This window comes from Pongo pygmaeus, chromosome 1, assembly GCF_028885625.2.
Source record: "Pongo pygmaeus isolate AG05252 chromosome 1, NHGRI_mPonPyg2-v2.0_pri, whole genome shotgun sequence".
Lineage (NCBI taxonomy): Eukaryota > Metazoa > Chordata > Mammalia > Primates > Hominidae > Pongo > Pongo pygmaeus.
The window spans coordinates 106982962-106997221 of NC_072373.2; the positions used below are offsets into that span (position 1 = coordinate 106982962).

General features: G+C 43.7%; 1 protein-coding gene and 1 pseudogene across 1 annotated transcript in view; one reads left to right on the forward strand and one right to left on the reverse strand.

Moving 5' to 3' along the window:
• LOC129015142 (neuroblastoma breakpoint family member 11-like) overlaps window positions 1–14260 on the forward strand; it is a 2260169-nt gene that overhangs the window by 33819 nt on the left and 2212090 nt on the right.
• Window positions 1797–14260, reverse strand: part of LOC129011991 (myomegalin-like) — a 38107-nt pseudogene continuing 25643 nt past the window's right edge.

Here is a 14260-nt window from a genome sequence, read left to right on the forward strand (position 1 = left end):
GAGAGATGTCATAGGCAATGCAAGACTGTCCTTCGTCTCTTCTTCAATGCATCTTTTCTTGTTATCATGTTAAAAGCAGGTGCTATGATCTCTCACCTGGTTAGCCCTTGTGAAAGTGTTTTCTTGCATAGATAGTTGTTCAATTTGATGTTCCTTCAGGAAGACCATTGCTGGAGAATCCTATTCTACCATCTTACTCCACCTTCTATCTGTTTAGTTTTTAAATGTTTCTAGTACATAATTGTGAAGTGATAGCTTTATTTTAATCTTGAAGATCAAAAGCATGTAGCTAAGAACTTTTCCCAAGGAATATTTTAAAATTTTTATATCAATGTTTATGGAATGACATACTTTTTGATTCAAGGTTCTTAAATATAGTTTTAGTTTTGATTCAGTGTTATAGAACACTGTTTTTTTAAACTGTGATCTGCAGCCCACAAGTAATGGAATCACCTGGGGTGCTTATATTAAAAAAATGCAGATTCTAGGGCTCACACCAATTCAATCTCCTGGGATTGGAGACCAGGAGGTAGCTCCTAGAATCTCCACAGCTGCTTCTAAGGTACACTAAGTTTAAGAACCATTCTTTCATATTTTCAGACTGGGGATTCTTACAAAATGACAAAGAAGGAAAACCTTAATCTTTTAAAGTTAGAGTTCAAGCATTAGACTATGCACTTCTTAAATACAGTTTGCTTTTCCCATTTTCTCTTTCTGGTTCTTTATACTGTCAAGGGATTGTTGCAGAAATGGGAAACAAAGCAGTGAAAGAAAAACTATTTATTTCTTTATACCCATTTTGCATTAATAATCACCAAAAAGACTTTCATTTTCTGTCACCCACCCTGTCCACCAGTTATGTTGGCCTTCAATATATGGTGATAGCAACATATGTAAATCTATATCATACATTTATACACACAAGCACATTCTATCAGCACTGTTAAGACACATACTAGGCTTTATTATGGCTGGGGGCCTCTCCCACATCACTTAAAAATGAGCACAGGTTTGCTCTATGCAATAATATCAACAGAATTGGTCTGGCCATCAGTCTCCAATTTCCCCAAGGTAAGACAGGATGACAAAATGCGATAGCATATTTGAAGTGAGGTCAGTCCAATTTGGATATCATAGAAGAAAAGAAACAGGATGTGCTAGGTTAAGCCTGAGATGGTATCTGGGAAGTCACCACATTCATGATGTGAACTCAAAGAACACAGGTGCTACAGTGCAGACCAAAGCCCAACCTGACTCGACCCAACAGGGTCAGGTGTGGATCTGTGAGTAGTGCTCACTGAGCCGCCACCAGCAGTGTCTGGCAGGGCACCGCTGCTCAGTAGTGTGCTTTTAGAACCTGCCAGAGGAGCTCCAGCATTGGACCACATGCCCCATTCATCAGAATCAGGGTCCTATATCCACTGAGTTTTCCATCTCAGGACAGCTGATGAGGCAAGAAATGTGCTGTTTCTAGTTCCCAAGCTGCTGGGGCTGTTGAGAAGCAGTATTACAAAACCTTCTATGCAAACTACACATCTTTTGCTTACTGCTGGGCCAAGTGGACCTTGGCTAATGGTATTCCATAGCTGTCAGAAAGGCTTTCTGCCTTTCTCCCAGCTCCACAAGGATACATCTCTGACTCCCTCTTCTGGACCCTCCAGTGGACTTGGAGGAATGAGGCCCAGATGCTCCTCAGCAGATAGGTAGCTGCACAAATGGGGGACAGGCCCACCTTTCCTGCTGTTTTAAGGACTTCTGGTGGCTGCACTTCTTGCATGGTTCCTGGAAGGCAAGGGTCACAAGGCTGGAGTACACGGCAGAGCCCTTACGGATTTCACCTGCAGACAAAATTAAACAAACCAAATCAGTGAATATTGCCAGGCCCTACTGATGGCTTCCTGAAGCTGGAGTGAGAGCTACAGCCAAACCCAGGAGCATGGTGAGAGCCAGTTAAGAGGACAAGCTAAGATCATGAGCTGCAGTCTGGAGAAGTAACAGGTGCCTGACGTTAGGGGGAGCCTCTCCACCTCCATGTGTGCTGAGATCCCTGCTCCAATTCACTGCACACTGAGTGGCTGGATCCTACCACTCCCTCTTCAGGGGCCAGGTGACTCTCCAAATCACTTTGTCTCAGCAGAAAGAGGCCTTTGTCATCTCCACCCAAGAAAGAAGTGCTTAGCATGAAACATGCACATGTAGAAACAGCCTGTTGTAGGAAGAAGAGGACATTTTGCCAGGGAAGACCTCTGTTAAGTTTATTTCCAGTCACCATAATGAGGGCTTGGAAGGGCCAAGTCCACAGGGACCTCAGAGCTCAACTAAGTCCAGTTCCATCTTTGACAGATGAGGTTGCAGCAGTCTCACAGAGACTAAAGGACAAGCCAAAGCCACACAGCAGTTAGTGATAAGCCAGGGATTAGAACCGAGGCCTCAAGTCCTTTCCAGTGATCTATGGGTGGTGGAGGAGAAAGCTTCCACACTGGAGAAAACCAGTGGATACTAGAGACTTTTGGGTTACCTTTTAGTGGATACTAGAGACTTTTTGGGTTACCTTTTCTGGGACAGGAATAAGGCATTATAGAGACAGTCCTGTAAGTGCTGTTCTAAGGAGGCCCAGGAAAGACAAGAATTACCAGAGAAAAACAAAAGAGAGTTAGTGAAGGGGGGGAAAAAAAAAGAGCAAGTTAAACTGGCGCAAGTCATTTTTACAATATGGAGATCAACATTCTCTCAGGTTATGGTTTAGAAACATTTCTATGAATATGCTCAATTGCTTATGGCAAAGCTTTGAAGTCCACATTAAAAGGTTTAGTTTCTGATTTCTAAACCATTTCATATACCTCAAGTTTTTCTTCAAAGCACTTCCTAGAGAATGATTAACACTTAGTGTTTTAAGTAAATGTAGATAATGTCTGGTACACATAAAACATTTTTCCCCTGAAGATTCAGTTGTTATTTATTAACAAATTCTCTTTTAGCCCAATGAGACCCAACAGATGTCTTTTGTCATGTTACTTAAAGATATACCAAATCAAATTGTTGTTCTTAACCCAGGACTGTGCAGTGAAATCAGTTTATCAGGTTGCAAATTGCTTTTACTTTTTCATGAAGAGTAGACCACACAACTGGTCTCAAGATCCCTCTACAAAAAGCTCATTCAGAGGCAGACTCCCAAATGTCTAATGACTTCAAGAGTCAGCTGAATTGCATTTCTCCAGTCTCCTGACTTGGCATCAAAGAAGAAAAATTGGAGTAAAAAGGAGAGATGATGACAATGTGAGAGTGAACCAAGATACAGGGGCAGGAGCTGATGGGGTGAGAGGGTGATGGGAGCAGAAACTAGCAGGAAGCTCACTGAGGACCTGTGATCTTGCAAGTGGACCCCAAATCTTCTCCTGGAAGACCAAAGCAGGCCAAGGGTCACCGAGAAGATCTGCTAATGGATGGTGATGGGTTGGGGACAGGCTTGGTGCCTCTGACTGGTGCAGTAGTTTCCTTACCTCTAAGTTAGTCCTTGCCTTCTAAAGAAGGCATCGTGTGTTCTGCTTACTGAAACAACAAAAGAGCACCACAGAGTAGAAATCATCAGCAGAAATTAACCCTACTTGCTTAGCATGAGAATTCTAAAGCATTTATTTCTTTCTGGCCACTCAGCTTGGAGTCTCCTGCTATCCATCCCCTGTCCTCCCATCCCTTTCCATCCACAATTGCTCGTGGCACAGGAGGTTTAGGGACATCAAATCTGTCTCCACTCCCAACATCTCCAAGCCCCCCTGGTCACTGCTCATCTGCAGCACAAGTGGGGCATCTGGAAGACTGCCCATTTCTTCCCCCATTCCCTCTGAGGGAACCTATGCTGGCTGATGATGAACTGCTCCATGCTCTCCTTCTGCTGGTTGTTGGTCTTCAGACACTCAGCTATGCTTTGAAGGAGCCGCTCCTCTTTGGATACTTTGGTTCTCAGTTTCAGAGTTCCCTTTCTGTCAATTCTCCCTGGATAAGAGGAACAGGCTCTTACTGAACACGCAGAAGACCTAAAGCACGCTGTGCTTTATGGCTCTTTCGAATTCAAAGAAGGATTCTACAATCTTCACCCCTCTCCTGAACTGGATTTCCTCCTTCACAGCCTCGAATAGCTCCAGCTGAGCACAGTTTAGGATGAGGCCATTAGGTAGGAATATTGAGACTCTGGAATTCCCCATGCAGACTAGCACAGGCCTACACACCTGTAGCTTAAGAGAACCTCGCTTCAGGCTGGTATCAAACTCCCAACTCTGAAGAGGACCTTGCTTTAGTCCTGATATCAGTTCTGTCACTCTCCCTTCACAGATAAGATTGAGAGTTCAGAAATGTTATGCTGGGGAGAGAGATCTGGAATCAGGCAAGTTTGCAAGTTTGTAAATATTTGTGCCAACAAGAAGATGGCAATACACCCTCTCACTGGAATTAGCATAGTTGGATCCAAAAGGTATTGGTGACATTGACCTGGAGCTAGAATCCCTGGGGAGGGGATCCTGAAACTGGCCGACACAAGGGTCTGCCAATCAGACTTAACCTGACCTCTGAGCAGATCTTGAAGGGTGGCTGACTTTCCCCAGGCCTGGTCCAGAGATGCCAGCTTAAGTGACATGCTGGGATTCCAGGCAGTGGCTAAAAAGGCTCAGTCTCATAGGGCATTCTACGATCATTTGACCATGGGACCTGAGGGGTAGGAGATGGGTGCTGAAGCTTTAACTGAATTTCAGCTCAGCCAAACTTCAGAGAGGTAAAGAAACTGAACACTTATGGATTGCCAGGGTTATGATGTCTCTGCCTTCTCCACACCCCTTCCTCTTCTTCTTTGATTTCTTATCCAGGGGCCAGGGGGCTGGCGGGGAATGGGATGTATTTAGAGCTGCAATGAAAGCAGCCACCAAGGGTCAGAGATGTCCCTCCAGGGACACTCCTCTAAGTTCCTGTCTATCCCAACTCACTATGTGGCTCCTGATTTTCTGGAAAAGCTGTGACATTGAGGAGACAGAACAGTATTGGAGGGAAGGAGAGCTGGGTTTGAACCAAGAAAGGACACTGGCATCTTACCACTTTGCCAGGCAGCACAGGGATGTGGGTGCTTGGCAGGGCTGCTCTCCAGAACATGCTGAGGAGGGAAGCCAACTCCTCTAGGGCATGGTGCAGTGCACTGGTGCTGCTCCGAAGCTCATGAATGCCTTTGCTGCCTAGCACCTGGGGAAAGGTAACACCACAGGAGTGGGGAGATTACTTTTTTCCCCCTGCATGGGCTCAAGCTTCCTTTGTGAGTGAGGCACAGAACATGGGCCTGCTTGAACCTGTGAAGCCCTCGCACAACCATTTGCAGCTCTGAGAACTAAGGTGCTGCTCCCTTTACTGGGAATCCCTTCCTCCACTTGCAGAACCCACAAGGCTTTCAAAACTCACCCCCCTTGCTATGTCCTCTGTGAACCTGTTACCTTCCTTGCCTGAGATAAATGACCACATTTGCATTGGCGCTCTCAAAGCACAGAGGATGACTTCTCATACTGTACCTGTAGCCCCTTACTGTGCTTACCTACTTGGGTGTGTGTCTTGCCCTCTAGTGTGGGGGCTCCATGGAGGCAGTGCTGTCCCTATGCATCCATGGGTCTCCAGCAGCTCAGACAGCACAGCCACCGGTGCCTGGTCTCTCTCACTAGCAAGGTGCTCTGAGAAGCTTTGCTGCTTGCCTTCCCTCCCCCTATGCAGTCTGCACTAGGAAATGCCATGGCTGCCAAACTTTTTGCCCCTTCCACATGTGGGGGCCATACACCTGGAAATCTTTCAGTTTCTGTCCATCCCTTTGGGTCTACTTTGCCCACAGATGGTCATGTGCCTGCATGACTGTGGTATATAATAAGCTACCAAAGGTTGCTAGGCAATGCCACCTGTTTCTGTGGGGCTGAGGGGAAATATCCAGTCAGCTACATCTGGAACATAGCAGAACTCACAGTGAAAATAGGAGATAGAGAAGAAAGGGCCTGGCTGCTATACATGGAAGAGGAAGCTTCAGCTGTTAGGAGATGCAAAGCATGAAAAAAAAAATGGTGGGAGAAGGAGTTAACATCAAAGGAATAAAAGGCACAAGCAAAGAGTGCACCTAAAGCTACAGGTGTGATTACCCCTGTGCCTTCGGCTTCAAGGCCAGGGAAGCTGCACGCTGATCTCACAAGAGACACTGTCTTTATGACCAGCAGCTTGTCCTCTGCAGTCTGCTCTCTTAGGGCACTGTAGTCATCAATGTGGCCAATGACATGGCAGCCATGCTTATTGGCAAAGGAGCCATCAGCAGCATCACCCTCCAGCTTGGTAGGGGTCTTCATTACTGGAGAAGTATCCAAACCCAAGCCTGAAAAAGAAAATGACAACACAACAGAATCTTCTGTTATTCATAATGATATCCTCAGTTTGCTCCAACTCAAAAGAGGTAGTGAATGAGAAAAGGAAGAGGCTGGGAACAAGAAATGAAGCCTTGGAATGTACAAGGGTGGGGCAAAGTCCATAGAGATCTTCTGGCTCCTATATTTTTATAGTCTTTCTTACATTATCTCTTAATGATAAATTTACCAGGAGAAAATTTTTTCCTTATTGGCAAATGAAATAGGATGAATCATAATAAATAATAAGTTTCTGGGTAGAGAAGACACAGACAAGGAAATCAAGCTGGATACGGAGAGCATTTTCAAGAATGGAGAGATTACAGTGCAATGAAGCAAAAACAGCAGTAGGAAAACTGCAGGAGGATGAACAATGGCAAGAAAGGCAGCCACAGAAGGTGCAGGGAGTAGGGCTAAAGGCCTTGGGGCATGCAGAGAAAACTCTCTAAATACACATAATATTTTTAGAGACAACAAAAGGTTGTTTGCATTAATCACTTTCCATCATCAGTCCCTGGACCCTTTAGTTGCCATATGTATCATTTGTTCAGTTGATTATGCCCGTTTCTGAGCCAGGAGTAGAGGAAGCAGAGCTGGGGAGGACCAGAGCTTGGGAATTCGTACCAACATCCTGGACTGGAGGGGACACAGCTGAATCTAGGGGGTAAAGGCAACCGCAGTTTTCAGGAGCCCTGGAACACACAGCACGTGAAGCACATGCACACCTAGCTGTCCTCACTGAGACCTAAGGTGACAGGACTCTCCCCTTACAGAATTATCCATACCCCACAAGCCAAAGCAAAAGCCCATGAGTCACTGAGTTCAGAATGTGTCCATTCTTCAGAAGAAAAAGATATTCCTTTAATTGAGGGGTGTTCCATGAGAAAGTAACCTCTAGTTTGAAAAATTATTAGCTGTATTTTTATAAACCAAGTCTTGAGTATAATTTGTGTGTGATATCTAATACAATGCCCTGTAACTAAATGTAATATGTATAACTATACATAGTACATATTAAAATGTAGAATCAAGGAATCAAGGAATGAATGAATTCATGGGGGAGTAAACTCAACATTCTAGTCATCATTCTGATGAGGTAATACTGAAAAAAAATGACTTGTATGAGAAGAACGGAGACAGAAGGCTTGGTGGGTTAACGCTGTCTTGCTGGAGACCAAAAAGCAACCCTATGGTGGAGGAATTTGAAAATCTCACAAGGAAGTTAGAAAAGGTCCTTCTCAGGCAATTGTGGCCCAGTGCCTGCTTTCCAGCTCAGGCCTCGGGGGTGCTAGAGAAAGAGGGGCAGGGACTGGGCCAGTGGGGATGAGTCTTGGCTGCTGTGTGGGAAGCCAGTGAGAGGGGAAGGCCTGGTTAGAAGGAAGAGTTGGAGACATAACTGAACACCACAACCATCAGCGCAGCCCTGAGAAGGGCAAGGTGTCCACCTAATGTAAGCTGAGAAGTTCCTGGCGGCCAGGCAGTTTGCTTGGTGGCCCACTTGTGTTTTTTTATTGAATTGCCAAAACAGTATAATCATGTTATTGTCACCTTCATTTGACAAATAAGGTTACTGTCAGATAAATGAGCATCTACAAGAACCAGAGAAAAATAAAGATTAACATGACCCAGAAGTAGTTGGTAGGAGAGTTTGAAAGCTCGGCTTTAGAGAAACTGAACAGAAGTCATTCCTGATTTGAATAAAATTGAAGGTATGGCCATGGAGGTGAGTGGAGATGGTGTACTAAATGGTGTATCAAAAGGAAAAAAGGACAGAAGAAGTAGATATTGAATGATTTAAGACTAGGGGGACACCATTGACATTTCAATAAAAACTGGAAGAAGTGAGATTGATGAGGGATACTGAGAAGAGAAGGGGGACCTGGTCAAACATGTCTATCTGAAAAGGCAGGCAAGAGGTGGGGTAGAGAAAGTGAATGATGGCCACCCAAAATAAATTGTCCACCATCCAGGACTTCCCCAGTGCCCTGTTTTTGTAGGGGCAGGAACATTTTGCCACGCACTGAGTTCCCCACCTGTGAGGGAAAGGGGGACTAGAGAATACTGAGACAGGGCACAATGAGCTGGAAGGAACACAGACTAAAAATCACAGCATCTGGTTCTGATCCTGGTTTTGTCTATGACTTCTCTAAACCCTTTCTTGTCTGTTAATATCTCAAGACCTAAGTTTTCTTATGTGAAATACATTGAAATGTCAATTAAAAACAGCAAAACCTGCTTTACTTCAGACGAAATTATATATGTGAAAACACTTGGCTAATGCTAAAGCACTAAGCAAATCTAAGAAAAAGGTGTGAACATATACAGCTGCTAATTATTGAGCAATTCTTAGTGTGCCAAGCACTTGTAAATGATTTCATTTAATGCTCAAAATCATGTAAGGTATATATTATTATTATCCTCATCTTAAATATGAGGAAACTAAGGCTTAAACCTCTGAGACTTTAAACACCTTGCCCAAATCAAACAACCTGTAAGCAGTAAACTCAGAATCTGGAGTCTGGTCTGACCTAAATCCCATGCTTTCACTCAGGCTGCTAGATTAGAGCATCTCTGATTTCAAACTGACCCTAACGAGCATGGACCAGGCAGATTGCACCTTCTGTTGCAGACATCCTGGTGATCTCCCCACTGGCCAAGGGCTTTCTAAGTCCCTTTTCCTTCCTACCTTGGAGGAGCAGCTGCTTGTTTCCAGGGTCAGTACTAGCTGGAAAGTTTTGGTTAATGGAGGAGGGGCTGAGGCTGGCTTTGCCAGCACCGCTATCCAGCTGCTGTTGCAGCTGCAGTCGCAGACAGTTGTTCCCCTGAATGCTCTGCTCCAGCTGCCCTCTCAGAGCTCATACCTCTGCCACTAGGTGGCTCAGGTCACTGCTCAAAGGGATTTGGTGACAGGCATCCAGGCTGTAAGCTAAGAGCAGGCATCCAGGCTGTAAGCTAAGAGAGAAGAGGAGTCTGGTAACATTAACCCAAGTATTTCCAAGCACTTGTCAGAACCCTCCTCTGTGACATTCTTTCCTGCCAAGAACCCCACTATCATCTGAGTCTCATGCAACCAATCTATGATAGAGATGTCACCATTTCTGTGTGTGGCCTGGGGATGGCACTGAGCTGGCACACATCCAGTCTGAAACTTCCCTGTGGCTTAAGTTACACATATGCACCTATAGAGCATTTGATTGGCAGATGAGGATAAATCCATATTTCATCTCCATAGTAACCTTTGTCCTGTAGGCTAAAGTATAGGATCCTCCATGGTAGAAGGTCAGCACTGAGCTAGAGAAGGGTAGGGGATGAGGGAGAAAGAGAATTCATAGTCTTCACTCTCAAAAATGAAAGAGGAGAAGGAGGAGGTCTTTTGGTAGCACGTGAGAATATGAGTTGGGCACCTTAGACCAGGGATTATAACTAAGTGAGTTTTTCAACTTCTCTCTCTCTCTCTCTCTCTCTCTATATATATATATATGTGTGTGTGTGTGTGTGTGTGTGTGTGTGTGTATGTGTGTGTGTATATATATACACCTATATATAGTGTGTATATATGTTGTGTGTATATACATACTATATATAGGAGTATATATGTATATATACATGTACATATATATGTACACACATATATAAACACACATACACATATATATGTATATATATTTACCTCCATTCACCACATGTAGTTTATTTCTTTGTACTGGGGATGAAGAGACCTAAGAAATATTCTACAAGGCCACAATCCCTTATCTGAAAACCTTAAGGCCAAACGTATTTCAAAAGGTAAAGTTTGTTTTAGTTTTTAGCCAGGCAACAGGGTGCATATATCATATATAACATGTACCCAGTTTCATGTGAGCCATAATCCTTAATCAAACATGTAACTATTTCTGCAATGAGCTATGTGAATATTCTAAGTAGATAAATAAAGACTTATGAAAACCCTCTTGTCAGATCATCTAGATTTTGTCACTAAATGAGTATTTGAAAAATTTAATTTGCAGATCATACTGGATTTTGAAATTACAGGTAAGAGATTATGGAGCTTTAGTGGTTGTAGCTTTGAAATGAGTCCTGAAAGGCAGGGAGAAAAGCATGAAAGGAAATGTAGCTCAGAAGGAAGTAGTTTTAGAGACTTTAGTAAATAACCTACTCTTGAATTTTGCCCAAAGTTTTATGATGTTCCTCTCCCTCTTTCCCAGTCCAAGTTCTCATTAAATTTTGCTTATTTTTTAAAGAGATGTTTGTAAATCTGTCTATACCCTTTCATCTTCCCAATAGTACCTTATATTAGACTGTCATCTCATAATGTGCCAGAATATCACTAGACCCATCCAATAGGTTTCCCAGATTCTAATGTCTCCCAACTCCAGGACATCCCCTGAGACTTAGCATCTTAAAGTTCTGTTTTCATCATATGCTTATCTTCTTTGAAAAAGAACAGACTTAGTTTCATTATCTACTATACAGAATGTCAACTTTCACCTTGACCTGGAGGCTTTCAAGATTTGGTGACTCTGCTCCACCACCCTGACTTTTCACTCCCCCAACCCCAAGCTTCTCCTGTGGGCAGGCTTGTCCCACTGACCCAACAGTCACCATGAATGTGTACTTAAGCTATTCTCCCAGCCTGGTGAGCCCCCTGTATTTCTTCACGTTCCAGTTCCCCTTCTCTTTAGAAAATCAGGAAATTAAATCAGGATTTATGATAATTCCAATCTAAATTCCACTGCCCCTCACTCTTTGTTTAGCCCTCTGGAGGGACATAAAATACATGAGTTCTTTTTCACCTGACAGTTCTTCAAATATCTGAAGCCAGTTCTCATGTCCTCAAGATCTTTTGAAAGCCTACATTTCTTTAGTTTCTTTGACCAGTTCAAGATTTCTGGTCCACACCATTGTGCACCCTGTCTTCACTATGTTCCCTAGTGTGTCAATGCCCTTTTCAAAGATGGTGCCTCTTAATCTAACAATATTTTAGACACGGTCTCCACAGGTGAACATCACACTTACACTACTGTAGTGTCATTTTGAGCTGGTATTTCTAGCAACATTTGGCCTATGCCGTACTTGTGTGAACATGTTTCTACCAAACCCCAAACCCTCAAGTCCATGAATGGCTGCCTGTCCTATATTTCTATGCTTGTCCTATATTTCTACCACTGATATTTTTAATCGAGCTCAGGATTTTGATTTTTAACTTTGCTAAATTTCATGACATTGATGTCAGTCCTCTGTTCCAGCCTGCTGTGACTTATTGACGTTATGTTTTGAATACCCTCCTCCATTTAAAGAAGAATGAAGAAATATATCAAATTCTCAAATATTAGATTATTATTTCAGCAGGCAGCAAAGTCTTTGATAAATGTCCTTAATATTTAAATCCAGAATTGAAATTTAGCTACTATTAGTGGTATTTCTATAAGGTTTTTTTTGTTTTTGTGTCTTTTAATTTTCTCCCGTGGGCAGGCTGGTCCCCACTGACTCAAAACTCACCATGACTTTGTACTTAAGCTATTTGCCCAGCCTGGTAAGCCCCTGTGTTTCTTCAAACTCCAGTTCACCTTCTCTTTAGAAAATCAGGAAATTAAATCAGGATTTATGAAAATTACATGAAAGGGCAATAAGCTGAGAGGCAGATGTCACTAGGGAAAGGGCCAGGGTGGGAGCAGACTGCCTGCTGCATTGGGCTGAATGGGTTGTCAGTATGTATTACCGATAATATTAAAGGCCTTTTCAAATGATATCATTAGGACAGTTCTTTTGCTTTAAAAAGTGTAATAATTGCCAGGCGGGGTGGCTCATGCCTGTAATCCCAGCACTTTGGGAGGCTGAGGTGGGCCAATCATGACTGCAGGAGATTGAGACCATCCTGGCTAACATGGTGAAACCCCATCTCTACTAAAAATACAAAAAATTAGCTGGGCGTGGTGGCAGACGCCTGTAGTCCCAGCTACTCAGGAGGCTGAGGCAGGAGAATGACCAGAACCTGGGAGGCAGAGCTAGCAGTGAGCCAAGATCGTGCCACTGCACTCCAGCCTGGGTGACAGAACGAGACTCCATCTCAAAACAAAAAACAAAAAAACAAAAAACAAAAACTTTATAACCTAGACATTGATAGGAATGTCTAGAATAGGAATGTCTAGATTTTCTTAAAGTAATTAGGAATGATCAGGCTGGATCTTGTTTGTGCCACCAACCTGTCCCCTTGGGCTTTGTGTATGAGAGTTCCTACTGGGAGCCCCAGGCTCGGGTTGGGGTTTCTGAGACAGAACTCTGTAGCTTCCCATGATCTCCACAACTCCCAAAGGAAAGAGCTCACTAGCATCCTATGCAAGGGCAAAAAGCTCATGGGGTGAGGGGAGAAGAACACATACCTTTCAGCCCCTTCTTGGAATTGCCATAAAGTGCCTTGTAGATTTGTAGCTCTGACTGGAGGGACTCAAAGAGCTGCTGTTTCTCTTCACACTGTTGCTGCAGGAGAACCAGCTTGTGCTGCAGTCTGACCAGGGAGAGGCAAGGCCCACCGACATGGCAGGCCACTCAGCCACACCAGAGCAACAAGCTGAGAGACAGATGTCAACTCAGGGGGACATAAAGTGTTATGGTTAGGGTTACATCTAAGCCCCAGATGTCAATTCAGGGGTTCATGAAGACCATCACTTTTATTTTGCAGATGTGGAAATGGTGGCTGAGGGAGGTCAAGTAACTTTGCTTGAAAACACACCATTACCTACATTAGTTCAGAGCAGAACAGACACACCAGCACAGTCTCCTTACTGCTCCTACAGTGCTCTTTGCATTCTGACAAGCAGTTACAGGGCTTATGCTGGGACCAAGCATCACAACCAGTATAGAAGCTTCCTAGGTGATGGTGAGACTAATGTCCTTTATCTAATTGGAAGCATGGGAAACCTTCTTTTTCATGTCTCTGATATACTGAAGACTACTATAACAGAGTTTTACTCTCTCAACTTGGGAGTGACAAGGCATTCCCAGAGAACTCCTTTCTTCTGCTCAAAGCACCCCCCCTGCAAACAACTGATACACAAAAATCAGGAATAGTAGAGGAAACATTGAGGTTTCCAAAAGAGGACATCTATTGTCTTGCCAATATCCCTTCTTATAATGTAAGAATGAAGAATGCTGCCTTCTCTGTCAATGGGTCCCCTCTTACCTGGAGTCATTTTCCTGGAGGGAAAGATGTTCCTCCCTGAATGCAACTTCTTGCTGCTTCTCCCTCAAGTCTTCCAAAAGCTGCTGCCTTTCCACCTTCTGGTGCTCCAGCTCCTTTTCTAGCTCTTGAAGGTGGGATCGAGAGGACAGCAGAGCCTCCCTCAGGCTTTCTGCTTCCTGGGAATGCTCTGGTGAGATGAAAACGAGAGGATTGATTTACTATGATGGGGCCAGAGCTCAGCAGGAAGATGACCCCAAGCACATCCGCCCTGACAAACAGAGCTAAGGAGCAGGGAAGGAAGGCCCTATGTTGGTCGGGAAGAGCATGCTAGCTCAACAACCCCCACAGCCTGGAGAATGGTGTATCTCTCTCTTTGCAAATCCTTTCATCCACTTACTCTGTCCTACCTTGCTCTTAGATAAATTCTGGTTTCTAATGCTCTCCATTTTCCAAGTGCTCACATACCATCTGTTCAATAATCCATTCTTGAATTTTGACAAAAATCAACATCAAGATTTCTTTTTGGAATATACCATTTTCATTATTTTGAAAATGGGGATATTTGTTGTTTTTTGAAATTGCAGCACTTCTCTGATCTTCACAAGTTGTCAAAGATTATTGAAGAGACTCTAAAAATACAGCTGCAGACTCAGTAAGTCCTCTGGGGAAAGAT